Source organism: Eleutherodactylus coqui, chromosome 12 (assembly GCF_035609145.1).
Source record: "Eleutherodactylus coqui strain aEleCoq1 chromosome 12, aEleCoq1.hap1, whole genome shotgun sequence".
Classification (NCBI taxonomy): Eukaryota; Metazoa; Chordata; class Amphibia; order Anura; family Eleutherodactylidae; genus Eleutherodactylus; species Eleutherodactylus coqui.
This window is the reverse complement of record NC_089848.1, coordinates 20,969,388-20,993,885: the sequence shown is the minus strand read 5'-3', so window position 1 is coordinate 20,993,885 and position 24,498 is coordinate 20,969,388.

Sequence of the window (24,498 nt, the reverse complement as noted above, 5' to 3'; positions counted from 1 at the left end):
AGGAACTTTACTTCTCTGCACTGGGGTATTTGACTTTCGGGGGCACTCAGTAGTGGTGTGCTGGTGATCCTGCACTGCTCCTAAATCCCCTCTCTTTCTGTATACCCTCTCACTCTTCCCTCCAGTCCCCCACAGCCGTTCCCCTGCTGCAGGATGGCAGTCCCACAGCAGAGGAGGGGGCTGCAGAGAGTCCTGGAGACCAGAGGGATACTGGCCCCGCTGCACAAGGCAGTTAGGGCAGCGGGAGCCTGTGTGCGTGAGTCCGTTCGGCCATGAGACAGTCTAGGACTGCTTCTGGCGGCAGTGAAACTCACCTGGCCACGAAGTGGTGGAGGCAGAGCTGGGCAGCGGGTCTTTCACTTGGAAGGGCCTCAGGTTCCTACTCCTACAACAGATCGCTAGGTGGGAGGGTTTCGGCTGGGCTCCTTCCAAGTGCCAGAGCCCAGTACGCGAGCCTGGGGATGTTGCGACCTAGTAGGCCTGATGGGCTTCACACTCCGGTGAGGCCTTGAGGGGGCTCTGGCTGCGCCATTAGAGCTAGGGGGAGCAGTGCCAGGTCATAGCAGCTCTGTCCATGCAGGGGCCTCTTCTGGACCGCTAAAAGGTTCCAGCCGGTGCCCGGCACTCAAGCCCAGGGATTCTTAGGCCCAGTAGGTCTCATAGGCCACAGCGGCTCCCAAGCTCCGGTGAGGCTTTCAAAGGTCTCTAACTGCTCCTACGGTGCAAGAGAGCGCGGCATGGGGTTACGGTGGGTTTTTGTCGGGCTTTTCACTGGCCCGAGTGAACAGTTTAGAGGGAGAAAGGAGGAAAGGTGCCTAATATTGTGAATGGAGGCAGAGGCATTTTGTGTGATGAGATATACAACCCAAATTACAAAGAAGTTGGGATGCTATGTAAAATGTAAATAAATTTTAAGAAAATAAGAATGCAATGATTTGAAAATCTCATCTAACCACACTTTATTCACAGTAAAACATAGAAAACATATCAGAGGGGAAAAGGAGAATTTTTTTCATTTCATCTAAAAATAAAACTCATTAAGAAATTGATGGCAGCAACACGTCTCACAAAAGTTGATCTAGGGCCATGACTACCATTGTGTAACATCTTCTCTTCTGGGAAGTGAGGAGACCAACTGCTGGAGTTCTGGGAGAGGAATGTTGTCCCGTTCTTGTCTGATGTAGGATTCTAGCTGCTCAACGGTCCTGGGTCGTCTTTGCCGGGTTTTTCATGTTGTAATGCACCAATTGTTATCTATCAGTGAAGCGCCTAGACTGCTGGCGGCCGGTTCACCCGCGGACTCTTCTGGGAAGACATGCTGTTATGATGCATGCAGTATGTGGTTTAGCAGTGCCTTCCTGAAATATACAAGACCTTCCCTGAAAGAGACGTTGTCTGGATGGAGCATATGCATTTCTACAACCTCTATGTACTGCTTAGCACTGATAGTGTATTACACAATGCAATTTCAAAATCATTGCATTGTTTTTTCTTTCCATTTATTAACATTTCACACAGCATGCCAAGGGTGGAAATATGGACTATTCATCAATCCCTAAACAATCCTTCCTTGTACCTTTATGCTCTTTTATCTAGCCATTAATTTTTTCTGGATATCATCAATGATCACTGTGACAGGCAGAAGATCGCGATCATTTTTCATTGATTTCAATGGGGCTGGTGTTGGAAACATTGGGCAAAATCGCAAAAAGAAAGGACATGCTGCGATTTTGTTTTCACACTGCATCGCAAGCGTTAAAACTTCACACATGTGAAGGGAGCCATTGGAAGCCATTGGCTTCATAATGTTGCAACTTCTCGGTGCCTCGCAGCGCTGAGAAATTGTGCAATTTCATCACCAGCGTTAAGGCACCCTGAAGGAGCCATAAGTGAGTGTTTTGATCCTATTTATTACAACTTTTGATGTAAAGTACGTTTTTAATTACCAGGAGATTGATTAAGGATCTCTACTAGAGATGAGCGAACGTACTCGTTTCGAGTAATTACTCGATCGAGCACCGCTATTTTCGAGTACTTCAGTACTCAGGTGAAAAGATTCGGGGGGCTCTGGGGGGGAGGGGGGAGGCGTGGCGGAGTGGGGGGTAGCAGCGGGAAACAGGGGGGGAGCAGTCTCTCTCTCCCTCTCCCTCTCCCCCCCACTCCCCGCTGCAACCCCCCACTCACCCACGGCACCCCCCGAATTTTTTCACCCGAGTACGGAAGTACTCGAAAATAGCGGTACTCGGACGAAAAAGGGGCGTGGCCGAGTACGTTCGCTCATCTCTAATCAGCAGGTTCCACTGAAAGCAATGGGCTGCCGGCGATCGCAGGATGAATTGTCGGGAAGGGCTTAAATATATAAGCCCTTACCTGCAATTCATCCAGAAATGTGTAAAAATAAAAAAAATATACCGTATATACCGGCGTATAAGGCGACGGGGCGTATAAGACGACCCCCCAACTGTCACCTTATACGAGTATTAAAATCTGCCCGCCCGCGGCTCGCCACAGATGCATTCTGACATAGAGGAGGGAAAGTGCTGTTGATGCCAAAGCTGATATAGGGAGAGTGTTAGGAGTATTTTAGGCTTCAAGAACCCTAATGGTCCTTCTTAGGGCCACATCTAACCGTGTGCAGTAGTGTGGAGGCTGCTTTTTGCAGTGTTGCACTTTTTTTTTTTTTGTATATCGGCCGTGCAGAGCATTGCGCCCTGCAGTAATTATACATACTCCAGGGCCAGTAGTGGTGGTGAGGCAGGGACAGAAGACATATATTGTGAGGCAGGGACAGAAGACATATATTTATTGAATATAGGCAGTGGGCCTTTGCAAAAACATTTGAGGAAAAAAATCTATTTGGGCTGCCTGTGACCGTCCTCAGTGTACTGGGTCTGTGCTGGGTGTAGTTGTCCTCCTAATTTATACGCAGCCAGCTAAGTGTTACAGCAGGCTTGCGCAAAATTATTTCCTGGCTCTGTGTTGGCTGTTACATCACATTCCAGTCCACAGTGCAACAGTCTGCAGTTATTTTATATACTCCAGGGCCAGTAGTGGTGACGCAGGGACAGAAGACATTTATTGAATATAGGCAGTGGGCCTTTCCAAAAACATTTGGGGAAAAAAATCTATTTGGGCTGCCTGTGACTGTTCTCAGTGTTCTGGGTCTGTGCTGCGTGTAGTTGTCCTCCTAATTCATACGCAGCCAGCTAAGTGTTACAGCAGGCTTGCGCAAAATTCTTTCCTGGCTCTGTGTTGGCTGTTACATCACCGCTGTATTCCAGTCCACAGTGCAACAGTCTGCAGTTATTTTACATACTCCAGGGCCAGTAGTGGTGACGCAGGGACAGAAGACATATTTATTGAATATAGGCAGTGGGCCTTTCCAAAAACATTTGGGGAACAAAATCTATTTGGGCTGCCTGTGACTGTCCTCAGTGTTCTGGGTCTGTGCTGGGTGTAGTTGTCCTCCTAATTCATACGCAGCCAGCTAAGTGTTACAGCAGGCTTGCGCAAAATTATTTCCTGGCGTTCCGTAAGCGAAGTCAGCCTCCAACCACAGGCCAATAAGCGGCACATTTAATTACAGCGTTCTGTTTCTGCACTACTGGTAATACACCATGCTGAGAGGTAGGGGTAGGCCTAGAGGACGTGGACGCGGGCGAGGACGCGAAGGCCCAAGTCAGGGTGTGGGCACAGGCCGAGCCAGTGCGGTGGCCAGGGGTAGAGGCAGGGCCAGACCGAATAATCCACCAACTGTTTCCCAAAGCGCCCCCTTGCGCCATGCCACCCTGCAGAGGTCAAGGTGCTCTACGGTGTGGCAGTTTTTCACAGAGACGCCTGACGACCGACGAACAGTGGTGTGCAACCTTTGTCGCGCCAAGATCAGCTGGGGAGGCACCACCACCAGCATGCGCAGGCATATGATGGCCAAGCACCCCACAAGGTGGGACGAAGGCCGTTCACCGCCTCCGGTTTGCACCACTGCCTCTCCCCCTGTGCCCCAACCTGCCACTGAGATCCAACCCCCCTCTGAGGACACAGGCACTACCGTCTCCTGGCCTGCACCCACACCCTCACCTCCGCTGTCCTCGGCCCCATCCAGCAATTCTCTCAGCTCAGCGTCCAGACGTCGCTAGCACCACAGTTTGAGCGCAAGCGCAAGTAAGCCGCCACGCACCCGCACGCTCAAGCGTTAAACGTGCACATTGCCAAATTGATCAGCCTGGAGATGCTGCCATATAGGCTCGTGGAAACAGAGGCTTTCAAAAGCATGATGGCGGCGGCGGCCCCGCGCTACTCGGTTCCCAGTTGCCACTACTTTTCCCGATGTGCCGTCCCAGCCCTGCACGACCACGTCTCCCGCAATATTGTACGCGCCCTCACCAACGCGGTTACTGCCAAGGTCCACTTAACAACAGACACGTGGACAAGCACAGGCGGGCAGGGCCACTATATCTCCCTGACGGCACATTGGGTGAATTTAGTGGAGGCTGGGACAGAGTCAGAGCCTGGGACCGCTCACGTCCTACCCACCCCCAGAATTGCGGGCCCCAGCTCGGTGGTGGTATCTGCGGAGGTGTATGCTTCCTCCACTAAACCACCCTCCTCCTCCTCCTGCTCCTACGCAACCTCTGTCTCGCAATCAAGATGTGTCAGCAGCAGCACGTCGCCAGCAGTCGGTGTTGCGTGGCACGGCAGCACAGCGGTGGGCAAGCATCAGCAGGCCGTGCTGAAACTACTCAGCTTAGGAGAGAAGAGGCACACGGCCTACGAACTGCTGCAGGGTCTGACAGAGCAGACCGACCGCTGGCTTGCACCGCTGAGCCTCCAACCGGGCATGGTCGTGTGTGACAACGGTCATAACCTGGTGGAGGCTCTGCAGCTCGGCAGCCTCACGCACGTGCCATGCCTGGCCCATGTCTTTAATTTGGTGGTTCAGCGCTTTCTGAAAAGCTACCCACACTTGTCATACCTGCTTGGAAAGGTGCGCCGGGTCTGCACACATTTCCGCAACTCCAAGACGGACGCTGCCACCCTGCGGACCCTGCAACATCGGTTTAATCTGCCAGTGCACCGATTGCTGTGCGACGTGCCCACACGGTGGAACTCTACGCTCCACATGTTGGCCAGGCTCTATGAGCAGCGTAGAGCTATTGTGGAATACCAACTCCAATATGGGCGGTGTAGCGGAAGTCAGCCTCCTCAATTCTTTACAGAAGAGTGGGCCTGGTTGGCAGACATCTGCCAGGTCCTTGGAAACTTTGAGGAGTCTACCCAGATGGTGAGCGGGGATGCTGCAATCATTAGCGTCACCATTCCTCTGCTATGCCTCTTGAGAAGATCCCTGCAAAGCATAACGGCAGACGCTTTGCACTCGGAAACGGAGGCATGGGAAGACAGTATGTCGCTGGATAGTCAGAGCACCCTCATGTCTATATCTCAGCGCGTTGAGGAGGAGGAGGAGGAGGGGGAGGAGCATGAGGAGGAGGGGGAAGAGACAGCTTGGCCCACTGCTGAGGGTACACATGCTGCTTGCCTGTCATCCTTTCAGCGTGTATGGCCAGAGGAGGAGGAGGAGGAGGAGGAGGAGGAGGAGGATCCTGAAAGTGATCTTCCTAGTGAGGACAGCCATGTGTTGCATACAGGTACCCTGGCACACATGGCTGACTTCATGTTAGGATGCCTTTCTCGTGACCCTCGCATTACACGCATTCTGGCCACTACGGATTACTGGGTGTACACACTGCTCGACCCACGGTATAAGGAGAACCTTTCCACTCTCATTCCCGAAGAGGAAAGGGGTTCCAGAATGATGCTATACCACAGGGCGCTGGTGGACAAACTGATGGTAAACTTCCCATCCGACAGCGCTAGTGGCAGAAGGCGCAGTTCCGAGGGCCAGGTAGCAGGGGAGGCGCAGAGATCAGGCAGTGTACAGCACAGGCAGGGGAACACTCTCCAAGGCCTTTGCCAGCTTTATGGCTCCCCAGCAAGACTGTGTCACCGGTCCCCAGTCAAGGCTGAGTTGGCGGGAGCACTGTAAAAGGATGGTGAGGGAGTACGTAGCCGATCGCACGACCGTCCTCGGTGATGCCTCTGCCCCCTACAACTACTGGGTGTCGAAGCTGGACACGTGGCCTGAACTCGCGCTGTATGCCCTGGAGGTGCTTGCTTGTCCTGCGGGTAGCGTCTTGTCAGAGAGGGTGTTTAGTGCGGCTGGGGGAATCATCACTGATAAGCGTACCCGCCTGTCAACCGACAGTGCCGACAGGCTTACACTCATCAAGATGAACAAAGCCTGGATTTCCCCAGACTTCTCTTCTTCACCAGCGGACAGCAGCGATACCTAATCAATACGTAGGCTGCACCCGCGGATGGAAGCATCGTTCTCTATCACCATCAAAAACGGGGACATTTTTGCTTCAACAATCTGTGTATAATATTCCTCCTCCTCCTCCTGCTCCTCCTCCTGAAACCTCACATAATCACGCCGAACGGGCATTTTTACTTAGGCCCACAAGGCTCAGTCATATAATTTTTGTAAACAATTTTTATACGTTTCAATGCTCATTAAAGCGTTGAAACTTTCACCTGAACCAATTTTTATTTTAACTGGGCTGCCTCCAGGCCTAGTTACCAATTAAGCCACATTAACCAAAGCGATTAATGGGTTTCACCTGCCCTTTTGGTTGGGCATGGGCAATTTTTCTGAGGTACATTAGTACTGTTGGTACACCAATTTTTGGGGGCCCTCGCCTACAGTGTAATCCAATTAATTTTTAGCCCACCTGCATTAAAGCTGACGTTACATCAGCTGTGCTGGGCACTGCAATGGGATATATTTATGTACCGCCGGTGGGTTCCAGGGAGCCACCCATGCCGTGGGTCCACACGGAGTTGTAACTGCATGTGTCCACTTCTAAAGAACCCCAGTCTGACTGGGGCATGCAGTGTGGGCCAAAGCCCACTTGCATTAACCCCTTGAGTGGCGGGTTTCCTACCACCCTGTCGTGCCCACCAGGGCAGGTTTTTTAAAATGGTCTAATCATTGAATTTCAACTAATTTTGCAGTTGCGTCTCAAGAGCCATAACTTTTTCATTTTTCCATTGACATGGCCATAGAAGGGCTTGCTTTTTGCGGGACAAGTTGTGATTTTTTAAACAGGGGGGAGGAAAAAAAGAAATGGGGAAAAAAGAAAAAAAGGGGCCATGTCATTAAGGGGTTAAATAATGTATTAACTTCCTTCTCTGGGTCATTATGATGCATGGATACCACATGTGTGATTTTATTTTTGATTTTTTACAAAGTAAAGGGAGACAAGTGTTTTTATTTTTTTTTTTATAATTTTTTAACTTTTTTTAAAAATTTTTTTTTTGTCCCTTTAGGGGACTTCCACAGGGACCCATCAGGACCCCTGATCACATTCCGGGGGTCCGATGGTGACAGCCCTTTAGATGCTGCAGTGACAGCCCTTTATATGCTGCAGTCACATAGACTGCAGCATGTAAAGGGTTAACACAGCAGAGATCGGAGGTTTTCTCTGATCTCTGCTGTAAGAGCTAGTACCTAGCTGTCCTCTCACAGCCAAGCACCAAGCTCTCCCTGCCACAGAGACCATCGGCTTGCTTCTGACAAGCCGATGGTCTCTATGGCAACCTGTAAACAAACCGGTGCAGGAGATTGCCGACATATCGGCAATATCTTCTGCTGGTTTTTCAAAGCCCTTGCACTGCTCTCTGTGGGTCTGTGCAGGCAGAGCACACTGTCACAGCTTGTGGCCTTGTGCTCTGCAGCTCCCATAGTGATACATAGCCCGGAAATCTTCCAGGCTGTATCGCTATGAGCAGTGGAGCTCGTCCCGGAAAATTTCCGGGCGTGCCACTAAAGGGGTTAATGGATGAGTAATGCTTCTTTCATTAATTTCTTACATTCCCCTCCCCTCCTTAGCCAAGTTTTTGAAAAACATGGACACCCGCAAGTCATTCACAACATAATGGCTCTTTCAGACTTGCATCACTCAAGGGGTTAAACATGACATTACCTCAGCTGTTATGGGCACTGCAATGGGATACATTAATGTACAGCCGGTGGGTTCCAGGGAGCCACCCATGCTGTGGGTGCACACGGAATTCCCATTGCGGAGTTGTACCTGCCTGTGACTATTTATAAAAAAACGCAGTCTGACTGGGGCATGCAGACACCTTGACAGATTGAATAGTGTGTGGCACATAGGTTCCCCATTGCTATGCCCACGTGTGCAGCTCCTGATGGCGGTGGCACAGGATTATTTTTCTCATTGCTTCTGTACAGCATTGTGGGCTATCGCCCCGCCCCTTTTAAAGAGGGTCGCTGCCTAGCCGTGCCAACCCTCTGCAGTGTGTGCCTGCGGTTCCTCCTCATGGCAGACGCACTTATAAATAGACATGAGTGTGGCGTGGCATGAGTGCAGCTGAAGGCTGCGCAGGGACAATTTGGTGTGCGCTGTGGACACTGGGTCGTGCAGGGGGGGGGGGGTTGGGCAGCATGTAACCCAGGAGAAGTGGCAGCGGAGTGTCATGCAGGCAGTGACTGTGCTTTGTTGGAGGTAGTGTGGTGCTTAGCTAAGGTATGCATTGCTAATGAGGGCTTTTCAGAAGTAAAAGTTGTTGGGGGGGGCACTCTTGCCGCTATTGTGGCTTAATAGTGGGACCTGGGAACTTGAGATGCAGCCCAACATGTAGCCCCTCGCCTGCCCTATCCGTTGCTGTGTCGTTCCCATCACTTTCTTGAATTGCCCCGATTTTCACAAATGGAAACCTTAGCGAGCATCGGCAATATACAAAAATGCTCGGGTCGCCCATTGACTTCAATGGGGTTCGTTACTCGAAACGAACCCTCGAGCATCACGAAAATTTCGTCCCGAGTAACGAGCACCCGAGCATTTTGGTGCTCGCTCATCTCTAGTACTTACCCCACTATTGTATATTTCATGCTCCCCCTTAAGTGCTCCCCCATGTTCCCGTTCCCCCAACTCCTGTCTGTATTGACCCCTTCAGCTTTGCAGTGCTGCTCTGCCTTCTGTGTGTTCTCCACTGCTGTCTGTTGGTGCGAGAAAAGAGGAATAGTGTTTGCAACTGCCGCTAGACAGTATGGCTACTAAACCAGCCAGGAGCAGGGTGTTGGCACTACTATAGCAGTAACATTCTGCCCCATGATGCCAATGCCTTGGCAAAAAGTGATATTTGGAAACCTCCTCCAGATGTGTAATGGATAGGGAGAGAATGTAGCAATGCTCTGATGAGTAGTGGGACACAACAGGGAGGGGGAAGGAAGCAGATTTTAGAGAGGAGAGAGAATGGATGGGGCAGAATGTTGACCATAGACCTTACTCAGCCTAGTCCATTGTGACTGTACTACAATCGAGTAAGCTGAATGACGTCTATAGATACATGTTCCTCTATGTTTAGCAATCTAATGGAGGGAGGAGCAGTTAGGGCAGGCCGCCTGGGTGGCGCTAGCTGGGGTAGTTCTTCATGGACTCGCATTAATAAAAATATATTAGTAACTTACTAATTATCACATTTGCAAAGTATTTTTTTAATATCAATTGCAAAGTAGTTAAACCTTCTAAACTATTTTAGCTGCAGTTGCAAGACAAAGTACATGAATCCTTTGAAATTACCTGTTTCTGTATTTATTACTAATCAAATGTCTTCTGATTGCTATCCAAGTCACAGTTATGGACAAACACAAGCTACCTAAACTAATAATAATATGCAGTTGTACCGTCCATGGCTTTTATTTAAGCACACTAAATAGACATTCACAGTGCAGAGAAAAAAGTAAGTGAACCTTTATATCCGCTTTTAGCAACAATCACCTCTCACTGTTTCCTGCAGTTGCAAATAGGATTTTCACCGGGAGAAAAAGTAAGTGAAGTCAATTGGTAAAAGGTGTTTCTACTAAGGAGATAAAACAGGAAGTGTGGGTTTTACAGAGTTTCTTGCAACTCTTTCTATCTAGCTACAGTGGATATAAAAAGTCTACATATCCCTTTTAAAATGCCAGGTTTTTGTCATGTTGAAGAATTTGACAAAGATGAATCATTGGGTAAAGATTGCAAAAGCAAGATGTGCCATGCTGATAGGCATCTACCCAAAAAGACTGAATGTTGTCATAAAGTTAAAGGGTACATTAGCAAAATATTAGGGTGTGAATATTTATGCAATCATATTATGTATTTCTTTTTATTTATCCACCGTGCGTATTTGTTCCTTTGAGTTTTCATCTCTACTGTGGATCGTCCATACGGCGAGCCGTTGGGCATGCGCAGTACAGACTTTTTTTTCAAACTCCTGTTTTTCAGGAAGAATCAGTGATCTTTCCGCAGTTACATTGCAGAAGGGCCTTGGATCAGACACCTTCCATTGACTTCAATGGAAGCCGTACGCGCAGAATCCGCAGAGAAGTGGAGCATGCAATGATTTTTCCTCTATGAGTGAAAACCACACTTGGTTTTCACAAGTGTGGAGGAAGAGTCAATTTCCCATAGCATGCTACGGGCGCTATTTGCTGCAGGTCCACGGTGCGGATGCCCGCCATGGATTCCGCAGCAAATATCCATCAGTGGGCAGGAGCCCTAAAAGATTTCAGTTTGTTTTCCCAATGGAATTGTACAGTTAACGGGTGACATTGAAGGTGGAAATAAATCTGAAATGGTTCATCTATGTCGGATTTTTTTTACATGGCAATATTTTATTTTAACAGGGTGTGTAGACTTTTTATATCTCCTGTATCTACTTCAATCTGCCTATTCAATCTACCATTCTAATCTCACTTTCTGCCTAAATCTCACCCAGACGTAGGGGTCGGCAGTGAGTAATTCATGCCTCCTCCCATTCTGCTCTATATTGAAATGATTAGAGTGCATAGGGTATATAACCTATATGTGAGTGAAGCTAATAAATAGCGCACAGTTTTCATTTTAGATTAAAAGGGTTGTACTAGAAGCAAAAGTTATTCCCTATCCACAAAAGCTACCAGTCTACATGCAGCGGCGGGGAGAAGTCTGCACAGCCTGCCTCTGTGATACAGAGCTCCGTTCCCAACTTAAACTTCACAGTATGTTTTTTTTTGGAAATGGTGCAACATTTCAGAAAATCACATACATGGGCCAATAGGGATACCTGTCCCAGCATCATTCTGTCTGTGGTTCGGGCAACATAAACATGGTTACAGATTCCCTTTACGGAGTTAATATGCATGAATTAGGTGTCAACTCTACTTATATGAATATTTTCTTGAGTGTTGGTCAGGACTCCAATTCATCAGGATACAAATTATAATCTTGTATTATCCAGTAAAAAAATGGTTACATGAAAATTACATTTTTAACATGAGGGGCGAGCTAGAATAGCGACATGCTGCATATTAAAAGCATGGGACTTTGTCAGTAGATCCTTTAGTCTTAAAGTATTAGTTCCTACTTAAGAAGAGGTTTTGCTCATCTAGAAAGAGATCTTTTGATGATTCTGCAGATCAATGTTATATTTCTTGGAAGCCAGGAAGTACTTTCATGTTATAAGAATCATACTGTACATTAAAATTGTTTTAACATAAGGTAATTAGGAGTCACAAAGATGATTTCAAATTGAGAAGACTGCAATTAATATGGTGTGCTAAAATCTCTTGATATGTTTTCCTTCCCCATGAGGTATCCTTGATGAATATTCTTTCAATTATTTAGTTCACACCAGCTGTATCGTGCCCTGGAACAGCTGTTCAGGATGTAAAGGTTCTTTCCAATTGTAAGAAAAAAGTGTCATTCTTAGATACACTTCACATGTTTATAGATAGAGAGACAGATATGAGAACGATAAGGCCCATTTAGACACAGCGATTATCGCTCAAAATTCGCTCAAAGGCAATCTTTTGAACGATAATTGCTGTGTGCATTTACACGGCAAAATGATCGCCCAAAATTCGCTCAAATGTCAGTTTGAGTGACAGTTTTGAGTATTCACTTTGCATAAGCTCTTAAGTAGCTAATTAGCTACTTAATAGCTTATTAGTGTGTAAATGAAGGCTCCTGTTGTAGACAGAAGACAGCTGGAGCGCTGTCTTCTGCATATAGCTGCTGTGTTCTCGAAGTAATGAGCTGGTATCCCGCTGAGCGCTCAAAGCGGGGTATGCAGGAGACAGCTGGAGCGCTGTCTTCTGCATACTCCTGCTGTGTTCATGGAGTGCTCAGCTGGTACACAGTTGAGCACTCCCAGCAGGGTATACAGAAGACAGCTGGAGAATTGTCTTCTGCATACTCCTGCTGTGTTCATGGAGCACTCAGCTGGAATACAGCTGAACCCAAGTGGGATATAAAGAAGACAGCTGGAGCGCTGTCCTTTGCTGTGTTCTCCGAGTGTGATACAGAACTCAGCGCCCGGGCATGATAAGACTCATTGTTGTCTTTCAGCTAGCTGAAAGACAACGATGAGTGACTCTTTAACAAAAACTGTACGATAGCCGTGCGTTTAGACATAATGATTATCGCTCAAAAGACTGCTTTTGAGTGAATTTAGAGCAAATCTTTGTGTCCACATGGCACTATGGATATGAAACAGAGAGATATGAGACAGATAGCTAGATAAATATTATACAGATAGATAGATGCATCTAAAATTAAAAATTAAACAACGTTACAATTATTCAACATTTTTAGAACAAACGTAATATAGCAAACCTTCCAGTATATTACCATTAAATAAACTAGCTTCATCTATATGATGCATCACCAAAGCCAGTCAGCACCTCACAAACACTATGTTGAATTTTCCCTTGTGGAATAACCTCATCTTGCCCTCTCTGCAATTGATAAAAGATTATCAATATTGGGATATGTTGGGAGTTGTGGCACTAAGAGATGTACATAAAGATAATATACTTGTTTCCTTTACCCAGCTACATGAGAGCTTACAGGCACCTCAACTTCAATTGTTAAGATATTTCCAACTATGTCATGCTTTTATTGCTCAGCTTCCCCTGCCTTGACCCAAATATCGAAATACCCCACAATAGATATACTTAAATCCCAGGGACCTAAAGGCCTAACATCAATACTCTACACACACTAATTATCAGCTCACTGTAATAATCCACTTTCTTTCTAAGATAGATTGTAATTAGAGATGAGCGAACGTACTCGTCCGAGCTTGATGCTCGTTCGAGTATTAGGGTGTTCGAGATGCTCGTTACTCGAGACGAGCACCACGCGATGTTCGAGTTACTTTCACTTTCATCTCTGAGACATTAGCGCGCTTTTCCGGCCAATAGAAAGACAGGGAAGGCATTACAAGTTCCTCCTGTGATGTTCCAGCCCTATACCACCCCCCTGCAGTGAGTGGCTGGGGAGATCGGGTGTCACCCGAGTATTAAAATCTCCCCCGCCCGCGGCTCGCCACAGATGCATTCTGACAGAGATCAAGGACAATGCTGCTGATGCTGCTCCTGCTATAGGGAGAGGGTTAGGAGTTATTATAGGCTTGAAGAACCCCAACGGTCCTTCTTAGGGCCAAATCTGACCGTGTGCAGTACTGTTGAGGTTGCTGTGAGCAGTGTTGCACAATTTTTTTTTTTTGTATATCGGGCGTGCAGAGCATTGCGTCCTCAGTCTGCAGTCATTGTACAGAGTATAGGGCCAGTACTGGTGAGGCAGGACAGTGAAAAAGGTGAAAGACATATACTGTCTATATAGGCAGTGGGCTTTTTCAAACAAATTTGGGAAAAATACTATCTTTGGGCTGCCTGTGACCGTCTTGAGTGTACTGCGTCTCTGCTGGGGGTAGTAGTCCTAATTATTACGCAGCTAAGTGTTACAGCAGGCTTGCGCAAAATTGTTTCCTGGCTCTGCGTTGCCCGTTACATCACCGCCGTCATCCCGTCCAGAGGGAAACAGTCTGCAGTAATTTTACATACTATAGGGCCAGTAGTGGTGAGGCAGGGACAGTGGGAAAGGTGAAAGAGATATACTGTCTATATAGGCAGTGGGCTTTTTCAAACAAATTTGGGACAAATACTATCTTTGGGCTGCCTGTGACCGTCTTGAGTGTACTGCGTCTCTGCTGGGGGTAGTAGTCCTAATTATTACGCAGCTAAGTGTTACAGCAGGCTTGCGCAAAATTGTTTCCTGGCTCTGCGTTGCCCGTTACATCACCGCCGTCATCCCGTCCAGCGGGAAACAGTATACATATATAGGCTGCCTACAGTATCTGTCTGCTGTCTCAGCTCAGCCTTTAAAAAAATAGAAGCAAAATACTTAAGGCCTACCACTGGCCTTTGGACACTTGACTGCTTCTGCGCTGTGAATTCCACTAGCTCAGTCATACGCACCTACGTCTCACTACAGGCTTGCGCAAAATTCTTTCCTGGCTCTGCTGTGCGTTCCGTAAGCGAAGTCAGCCTCCAACCACAGGCCAATAAGCGGCACATTTAATTACAGCGTTCTGTTTCTGCACTACTGGTAATACACCATGCTGAGGGGTAGGGGTGGGCCTAGAGGACGTGGACGCGGGCGAGGACGCGGAGGCCCAAGTCAGGGTGTGGGCACAGGCCGAGCTTCTGATCCAGGTGTATCGCAGCCGACTGCTGCGGGATTAGGATAGAGGCATGTTTCTGGCGTCCCCAGATTAATCTCACAATTAATGGGTCCACGCGGTAGACCTTTATTAGAAAATGAGCAGTGTGAGCGGGTCCTGTCGTGGATGGCAGAAAGTGCATCCAGCAATCTATCGACCACCCAGAGTTCTACGCCGTCCACAGCTGCAACTCTGAATCCTCTGGCTGCTGCTCCTCCTTCCTCCCAGCCTCCTCACTCCATTACAATGACACATTCTGAGGAGCAGACAGACTCCCAGGAACTGCTCTCGGGCCCCTGCCCAGAATGGGCAGCAATGGTTCCTCTCCCACCGGAGGAATTTGTCGTGACCAATGCCCAACCTTTGGAAAGTTCCCGGGGTCCGGGGGATGAGACTGGGGACTTCCGGCAACTGTCTCAAGAGCTTTCAGTGGGTGAGGAGGACGACGACGATGAGACACAGTTGTCTATCACTCGGGTAGTAGTAATTGCAGTAAGTCCGAGGGAGGAGCGCACAGAGGATTCGGAGGAAGAGCAGCAGGATGATGAGGTGACTGACCCCACCTGGTTTGCTAAGCCTACTGAGGACAGGTCTTCAGAGGGGTAGGCAAGTGCAGCAGCAGGGCAGGTTGGAAGAGGCAGTGCGGTGGCCAGGGGTAGAGGCAGGGCCAGACGGAATAATCCACCAACTGTTTCCAAAAGCGCCATGCCACCCTGCAGAGGCCCAGGTGCTCAAAGGTGTGGCAGTTTTTCACTGAGAGTGCAGACGACCGACAAACTGTGGTGTGCAAGGTTTGTCGCACCAAGATCAGCCGTGGAGCCACCACCACCAGCCTCACCACCACCAGCATGCGCAGACATATGATGGCCAAGCACCCCACAAGGTGGGACGAAGGCCGTTCACCGCCTCCGGTTTGCACCACTGCCTCTCCCCCTGTGCCCCAACCTGCCACTGAGATCCAACCCCCCTCTCAGGACACAGGCACTACCGTCTTCCGGTCTGCACCCACACCCTCACCTCCGCTGTCCTCGGCCCCATCCACCAATGTCTCTCAGCGCACCGTCCAGCCGTCGCTAGCGCAAGTGTTTGAGCGCAAGCGCAAGTACGCAGCCACGCACCCGCACGCTCAAGCGTTAAACGTGCACATAGCCAAATTGATCAGCCTGGAGATGCTGCCGTATAGGCTTGTGGAAACGGAGGCTTTCAAAAACATGATGGCGGCGGCGGCGGCCCCGCGCTACTCGGTTCCCAGTCACCACTACTTTTCCCGATGTGCCGTCCCAGCCCTGCACGACCACGTCTCCCACAACATTGTACGCGCCCTCACCAACGCGGTTACTGCCAAGGTCGACTTAACAACGGACATGTGGACAAGCACAGGCGGGCAGGGCCACTATATCTCCCTGATGGCACATTGGGTGAATTTAGTGGAGGCTGGGACCGAGTCAGAGCCTGGGACCGCTCACGTCCTACCCACCCCCAGAATTGCGGGCCCCAGCTCCGTGCTGGTATCTGCGGCGGTGTATGCTTCCTCCACTAAACCACCCTCCTCCTCCTCCTCCTCCTACGCAACCTCTGTCTCGCAATCAAGATGTGTCAGCAGCAGCACGTCGCCAGCAGTCGGTGTCGCGCGGCGTGGCAGCACAGCGGTGGGCAAGCGTCAGCAGGCCGTACTGAAACTACTCAGCTTAGGAGAGAAGAGGCACACGGCCCACGAACTGCTGCAGGGTCTGACAGAGCAGACCGACTGCTGGCTTTCGCCGCTGAGCCTCCAACCGGGCATGACAACGGCCGTAACCTGGTGGCGGCTCTGCAGCTCGGCAGCCTCACGCATGTGCCATACCTGGCCCATGTCTTTAATTTGGTGGTTCAGCGCTTTCTGAAAAGCTACCCACGCTTGTCAGACCTGCTCGGAAAGGTGCGCCGGGTCAGCGCACATTTCCGCAAGTCCAAGACGGACGCTGCCACCCTGCGCACCCTGCAACATCGGTTTAATCTGCCAGTGCACCGACTGCTGTGCGACGTGCCCACACGGTGGAACTCTACGCTCCACATGTTGGCCAGGCTCTATGAGCAGCGTAGAGCTATAGTGGAATACCAACTCCAACATGGGTGGCGTAGTGGGAGTCAGCCTCCACAATTCTTTACAGAAGAGTGGGCCTGGTTGGCAGACATCTGCCAGGTCCTTGGAAACTTTGAGGAGTCTACCCAGATGGTGAGCGGCGATGCTGCAATCATTAGCGTCACCATTCCTCTGCTATGCCTCTTGAGAAGTTCCCTGCAAAGTATAAAGGCAGACGCTTTGCGCTCGGAAACGGAGGCGGGGGAAGACAGTATGTCGCTGGATAGTCAGAGCACCCTCATGTCTATATCTCAGCGCGTTGAGGAGGAGTAGGAGGGGGAGGAGCATGAGGAGGAGGGGGAAGAGACAGCTTGGCCCACTGCTGAGGGTACCCATGCTGCTTGCCTGTCATCCTTTCAGCATGTATGGCCTGAGGAGGAGGAGAAGGAGGAGGATCCTGAAAGTGATCTTCCGAGGGAGGACAGCCATGTGTTGCGTACAGGTACCCTGGCACACATGGCTGACTTCATGTTAGGATGCCTTTCTCGTGACCCTCGTGTTACACGCATTCTGGCCACTAGGGATTACTGAGTGTACGACTGCTCGACCCACAGTATAAGGAGAACCTTTCCACTCTCATACCCGAAGAGGAAAGGGGTTCGAGAGTGATGCTATACCACAGGACCCTGGTGGACAAACTGATGGTAAAATTCCCATCCGACAGCGCTAGTGGCAGAAGGCGCAGTTCCGAGGGCCAGGTAGCAGGGGAGGCGCGGAGATCAGGCAGCATGTACAGCACAGGCAGGGGAACACTCTCCAAGGCCTTTGCCAGCTTTATGGCTCCCCAGCAAGACTGTGTCACCGCTCCCCAGTCAAGGCTGAGTCGGCGGGAGCACTGTAAAAGGATGGTGAGGGAGTACATAGCCGATTGCACGACCGTGCTCCGTGACGCCTCTGCCCCCTACAACTACTGGGTGTCGAAGCTGGACACGTGGCCTGTACTCGCGCTGTATACCCTGGAGGTGCTTGCTTGTCCTGCGGCTAGCGTCTTGTCAGAGAGGGTGTTTAGTGCGGCTGGGGGAATCAGCACGGATAAGCGTACCCGCCTGTCAACCGACAGTGCCGACATGCTTACACTCATCAAGATGAACAAAGCCTGGATTTCCCCAGAGTTCTCTTCTCCACCAGCGGACAGCAGCGATACCTAAACAATACCTAGGCTGCTCCCGCGGATGGAAGCATCGTTCTCTATCACCTTAAAAAACGGGGACCTTTTAGCTTCATCAATCTGTGTATTATATTCATCCTCCTCCTCCTGCTCCTCCTCCTGAAACCTGACGTAATCACGCCGAACGGGCAATTTTTCTTAGGCCCACAAGGCTCGGTCATATAACTTTTGTAAACAATGTTTATACGTTTCAATTCTCAATTCAATAAAGCGTTGAAACTTGCACCTGAACCAATTTTTATTTTAACTGGGCTGCCTCCAGGCCTAGTTACCAATTAAGCCACATTAAGCAAAGCGATTAATGGGTTTCACCTGCCCTCTTGGTTGGGCATGGGCAATTTTTCTGAGGTACATTAGTACTGTTGGTACACCAATTTTTTTGGGCCCTCGCCTACAGTGTAATCCTAGTAAAGCTGACGTTACCTCAGCTGTGCTGGGCACTGCAATGGGATATATTTATGTACCGCCGGTGGGTTCCAGGGAGCCACCCATGCTGTCGGTCCACACGGAGTTGTAACTGCATGTGTACACTTCTAAAGAACCCCAGTCTGACTGGGGTATGCAGTGTGGGCCGAAGCCCACCTGCATTAAACCTGACGTTACCTCAGCTGTGATGGGCACTGCAATGGGATATATTTATGTACCGCCGGTGGGTTCCAGGGAGCCACCCATGCTGTGGGTTCACAGGGACTTCACATTAGGGATTTGTACCTGCCAGTGTCTATGTATTAAAAACCCCGGTCAGACTGGGGCATGCAGTGTGGGCCGAAGACCACCTGCATTTAATCGGACGTTACCTCAGCTGTGATGGGCAATGCAATGGGCTATATTTATGTACCGCCGGTGGCCTCCTGGGACCCACCCATGCTGTCGGTCCACATGGAGGTGTAATTCCATGTGTCCACTTCTAAAGAACACCAGTCTGACTGGGGCATGCAGTGTGGGCCGAAGCCCACCTGCATTAAACCTGACGTTACCTCAGCTGTGATGGGCAATGCAATGGGATATATTTATGTACTGCCGGTGGCTTCCTGGGACCCACCCATGCTGTCGGTCCACACGGAGTTGTAACTGCATGTGTACACTTCTAAAGAACCCCAGTCTGACTGGGGCATGCAGTGTGGGCCGAAGCCCACCTGCATTAAACCTGACGTTACCTCAGCTGTGATGGGCACTGCAATGGGATATATTTATGTACCGCCGGTGGGTTCCAGGGAGCCACCCATGCTGTGGATCCACAGGGACTTCACATTAGGGATTTGTACCTGCCAGTGTCTATGTATTAAAAACCCCAGTCTGACTGGGGCATGCAGTGTGGGCCGAAGCCCACCTGCATTAAACCTGACGTTACCTCAGCTGTGATGGGCACTGCAATGGGATATATTTATGTACCGCCGGTGGGTTCCAGGGAGCCACCCATGCTGTGGATCCACAGGGACTTCACATTAGGGATTTGTACCTGCCAGTGTCTATGTATTAAAAACCCCGGTCAGACTGGGGCATGCAGTGTGGGCCGAAGACCACCTGCATTTAATCGAACGTTACCTCAGCTGTGATGGGCAATGCAATGGGATATATTTATGTACCGCCGGTGGCTTCCTGGGACCCACCCATGCTGTCGGTCCACATGGAGTTGTAACTCCATGTGTCCACTTCTAAAGAACCCCAGTCTGACTGGGGCATGCAGTGTGGGCCGAAGCCCACCTGCATTAAACCTGACGTCACCTCAGCTGTGATGGGCAATGCAATGGGATATATTTATGTACCGCCGGTGGCTTCCTGGGACCCACCCATACTGTCGGTCCACACGGAGTTGTAACTCCATGTGTCCACTTCTAAAGAACCCCAGTCTGACTGGGGCATGCAGTGTGGGCCGAAGCCCACCTGCAATAAACATGACGGTACCTCAGCTGTGCTGGGCACTGCAATGGGATACATTTATGTACAGCCGATGCGTTCCATGGAGCCACCCATGCTGTGGGTGCACACGGAATTCCCATTGCGGAGTTGTACCTGCCTGTGACTATTTATAAAAAACCCCGGTCTGACTGGGGCATGCAGACACCTTGACAGAATGAATAGTGTGTGACACATGGGTTCCCCATTGCTATGCCCACGTTTGCAGCTCCTGATGGAGGTGGCACAGGATTGGATTTCTCATTGCTTCTGTACAGCATTATGGGCTATTGCCCCGCCCCTTTTAAAGAGGGTCGCTGCCTGGCCGTGCCAACCCTCTGCAGTGTGTGCCTGCGGTTCCTCCTCATGGCAGACGCACTTATAAATAGAAATGAGGGTGGTGTGGCTATGAGGCCAGCGTGTGGCATGAGGGCAGCTCAAGGCTGCACAGGGACACTTTGGTGTGCGCTGTGGACACTGGGTCGTGCGGGGGGGTTGGGCAGCATGTAACCCAGCAGAAGTGGCAGCGGAGTGTCATGCAGGCAGTGATTGTGCTTTGTTGGAGGTAGTGTGGTGCTTATCTAAGGTATGCATTGCTAATGAGGGCTTTTCAGAAGTAAAAGTTGTTGGGAGGGGGGGGGGCCCACTCTTACCGCTATTGTGGCTTAATAGTGGGACCTGTGAACTTGAGATGCAGCCCAACATGTAGCCCCTCGCCTGCCCTATCTGTTTCTGTGTTGTTCCCATCACTTTCTTGAATTGCCCAGATTTTCACAAATGAAAACCTTAGCGAGCATCGGCGATATACAAAAATGCTCGAGTCGCCCATTGACTTCAATGGGGTTCGTTACTCGAAACGAACCCTCGAGCATCGCGAAAAATTCTTCTCGAGTAACGAGCACCCGAGCATTTTGGTGCTCGCTCATCTCTAATCGTAATCCCTTATTCCCTCGTTAACATCTGAGGAATGGTTGGAGGTAGTGGAATCCCATCTGACTGTATCCCCTGCTATTAATAACTAAGTAATACAGCTTCATATTACACATCAATCTTATCTCACCCCTGTCCAACTACATAAAATGGGTAGGATCCCAACTTTGGCCTGTCATAGATGTCACCAACTAAGCACCAATTTTTGGTATTTAATCACACACACTTTATATGAAAGGCTTTTGGTCTAACGTTGTTTCATTTGTATCCACACTCTTCCCCTCCCCTTAAAGGGGTTGTCCCGCGGCAGCAAGTGGGTCTATACACTTCTGTATGGCCATATTAATGCACTTTGTAATATACATTGTGCATTAATTATGAGCCATACAGAAGTTGTAAAAAGTTTTTTACTTACCTGCTCCGTTGCTAGCGTCCTCATCTCCATGGTGCCGACTAATTTCCGCCCTCCGATGGCCAAATTAGCCGCGCTTGCGCAGTCCAGGTCTTCTCCTGTTCTCTATGGGGCTCCGTGTAGCTCCGTGTAGCTCCGCCCCGTCACGTGCCGATTCCAGCCAATCAGGAGGCTGGAATCGGCAATGGACCGCACAGAAGAGCTGCGGTCCACGGAGGCAGAGGATCCCGGCGGCCATCTTCACAGGTAAGTATAGAAGTCACCGGAGCGCGGGGATTAAGGTAAGCGCTCCGGTGAGCTTTCTGTACGTCCCTGCATCGGGGTTGTCTCGCGCCGAACGGGGGGGGGGGTTGAAAAAAAAAAAAACCCGTTTCGGCGCGGGACAACCCCTTTAATTTAGATCCCAAAATTGTAATGTTCACTTTATTATATGAAGAATTCTGGCCACACTTTACCCAAATATTTCTCAAAGAGGTTTTGTTTCCAGCCCAAAAAGCAACTGTCATGAAGTGGATGTCCATAGATCCACCCTTGTTATCAGGATGGACCAGGCTTGTCAATGCGGCAATCCCCAATAAAGAACTTATAAATCACCACAGAAGTCCTGATAAATGTAATAAAACATGGTGGCTTTGGCGTAACTCGCATTCCACACTATGCTGACAGATTTTTTTTTTTTTTTTTTTTGAGACTCAAGATCACACAAATGGCAAAACAAGTTCGATTGTTATACCGCTTTATTTTTTTTCTATTACAGTCCAATGTCAATCAAAAGAACTGAAACACAGTACATCCATTACTTTAATGTACTTTATATTGTACTTGATCTATAACTTGTTAAATAGTTCTAAGTGTGTTACTGTAAAGATGCATAAGTTTTCACAAGAGCTGTTGGCAATGCAACAAATAGAGCACTATGGATCCATACAATTTCAGAGCATACAGAGATTCCATCTGATGTATTATGGATGTATTCTCACCTAAAATAAAAATCACTTTTATGGGAGAATCTCTATCATATGGACAGAGTACCGTGTGGTGGCATATGCAGTTTATCACAGTACGCTTAAGAAAACGGAATACGTACTTAGAGCCAAAAGTGAGGGCTAGCGACTTGTATACGGTGTGGTCTGAATGCAGGAAACCTCTGACACAATTCAATTTGTCTGACTGTTCCCACCTATTAGCCAAGTCTTTTCTACTTGTACACAAGTGATAAGCATAAATGAATGTATACTTTGGACCAACAATAATACAATAAGCCACATTCCAACCGCATCAACTTAAAGGGGTTGTCCCGCGAAAGCAAGTGGGGTTATACACTTCTGTATGGCCATATTAATGCACTTTGTAATGTACATTGTGCATTAATTATGAGCCATACAGAAGTTATTCACTTACCTGCTCCGTTGCTAGCGTCCTCGTCTCCATGGTGCCGTCTAATTTCAGCGTCTAATCGCCCGATTAGACGCGCTTGCTCAGTCCGGTCTTCTCCCTGGTGAATGGGGCCGCTCGTGCCGGAGAGCTGGTCCTCGTAGCTCCGCCCCATCACGTGTGCCGATTCCAGCCAATCAGGAGGCTGGAATCGGCAATGGACCGCACAGAGCCCACGGTGCACCATGGGAGAAGAGCCGCGGTGCATCGTGGGTGAAGATCCCGGCGGCCATTTTGGTAAGGTAAGGAAGAAGTCGCCGCAGCGCGGGGATTCGGGTAAGTACTAAACGTTTTTTTTTTTTAACACATGCATTGGGTTTGTCTCGCGCCGAACGGGGGGCCTATTGAATAAAAAAAAAACCTGTTTCAGCGCGGGACAACCCCTTTAAGAATATCAAACTTTTATTCCTAGTCGTGGTGGACAGTACAGGGGCAACATGTTTCTGTGCTCTAAGGCACCTTCGTCAAGCCAATAATCATATAGTACAAACATACATTATATATATATATATATATATATATATATATATATATATATATATATATATATATATATATAGTAGTATAAAGAGCACAGAAACGCGTTGACCCTGTACCGTCCACCACGACTAGGAATAAAAGTTTGATATTCTTAAGTTGATGCGGTTGGGACGTGGCTTATTGATATTAAGGAGTCGACACTTCAAGGAGGGGGATTTTTGGTCATCATACCCCTTTCCTCTCGAGTAAGTGCCATTCTTGTTCTGGTTTTGTGACACTCATGGTTGTTAAACTTTACAGTTTAAGAGCACAGACATTTTTTTTATTGATAGTCTCTTCCTATATTCTTTTGTTTGGGGGAGGTTCTCTGCCAAGAGAAAACCCCAATTGTTTCTGCAGCTCTCCCCATGTCTGGAGGATAAGAACTGTTCTGCTAAACAATCAATTGGCGACCTTAAAGCGCTCTCTGAACACTGTTTGTATACTTGGATGCCCATTCTCAGGTTTCTTTTTCTCTGTACTTGGGAATTCTGTGCCAGTGTAGAGAAGTTCTCTTCTGAGCTTGCTAGGTATACATTCTAATTAGAGATGAGCAAGCACACTCGGATAAGGCAGTTACTCAAGCGAGCATCACTCTTCTCGCATAACTGCATTCTCATCCGAGCAGGCTCGGCGGGGTGAGCATGGGGTAGCGGGGGGGAGAGAGAGAAATCTCTCTCACTCTCCTCTGCTGCCCCCTGAGCTTGCTCGGACGAGAATGCAGTTACTCGAGAAGAGCGATGCTCGCTCGAATAACTGCCTTATCCGAGCGTGCTCGCTCATCTCTAATTCTAATATACAATAATAATATAAAAAACTTTTAAGGGACCTTTTATACAGGATGGAATAGACTGCCCGAAAGACCACAAGTTGTGGTAAAATCTGCACCAAAATCCACAGACTCCCTTCGGATTTTGATGCGGAATTGAAAATGACTGAAAACCTGCCATAAAAATTAGCAGTAAGCCCTGCAGATTTTTGTGTGGAATTTCACAGCTGCGGATTTTGCTGTGTTCTGCGGCGTAATTCCATCCCATGTAAAAGGTCCCTAAAGGCAAACTTGTCGAAAGCCCTAACCATGATAATAATATTACATATAAACAATAAACAAGGAAAAATTAAACACTAAATATAGATTCCCTGTTTTCCCCTGAATAAGATAGGGTCTTATATTATTTTCTGTTCAAAAAAACGTAACTTTTTACATGTATAGATGCCTGGACACAATTTAAATTGACATTTTATTAATTGCAAGTAAGGCTTATTTTCGGAGTAGGGCTAATATTTTGAGTATACTGAACAATCATGCCAGGGCTTATTTTCAGGATAGGTCTTATTTTTAGGGAAACAGACAGAGTTTCATTCTAAGTGGTTTGTTTACAGAATCTAAAAATATTGTTAAAATAAGGT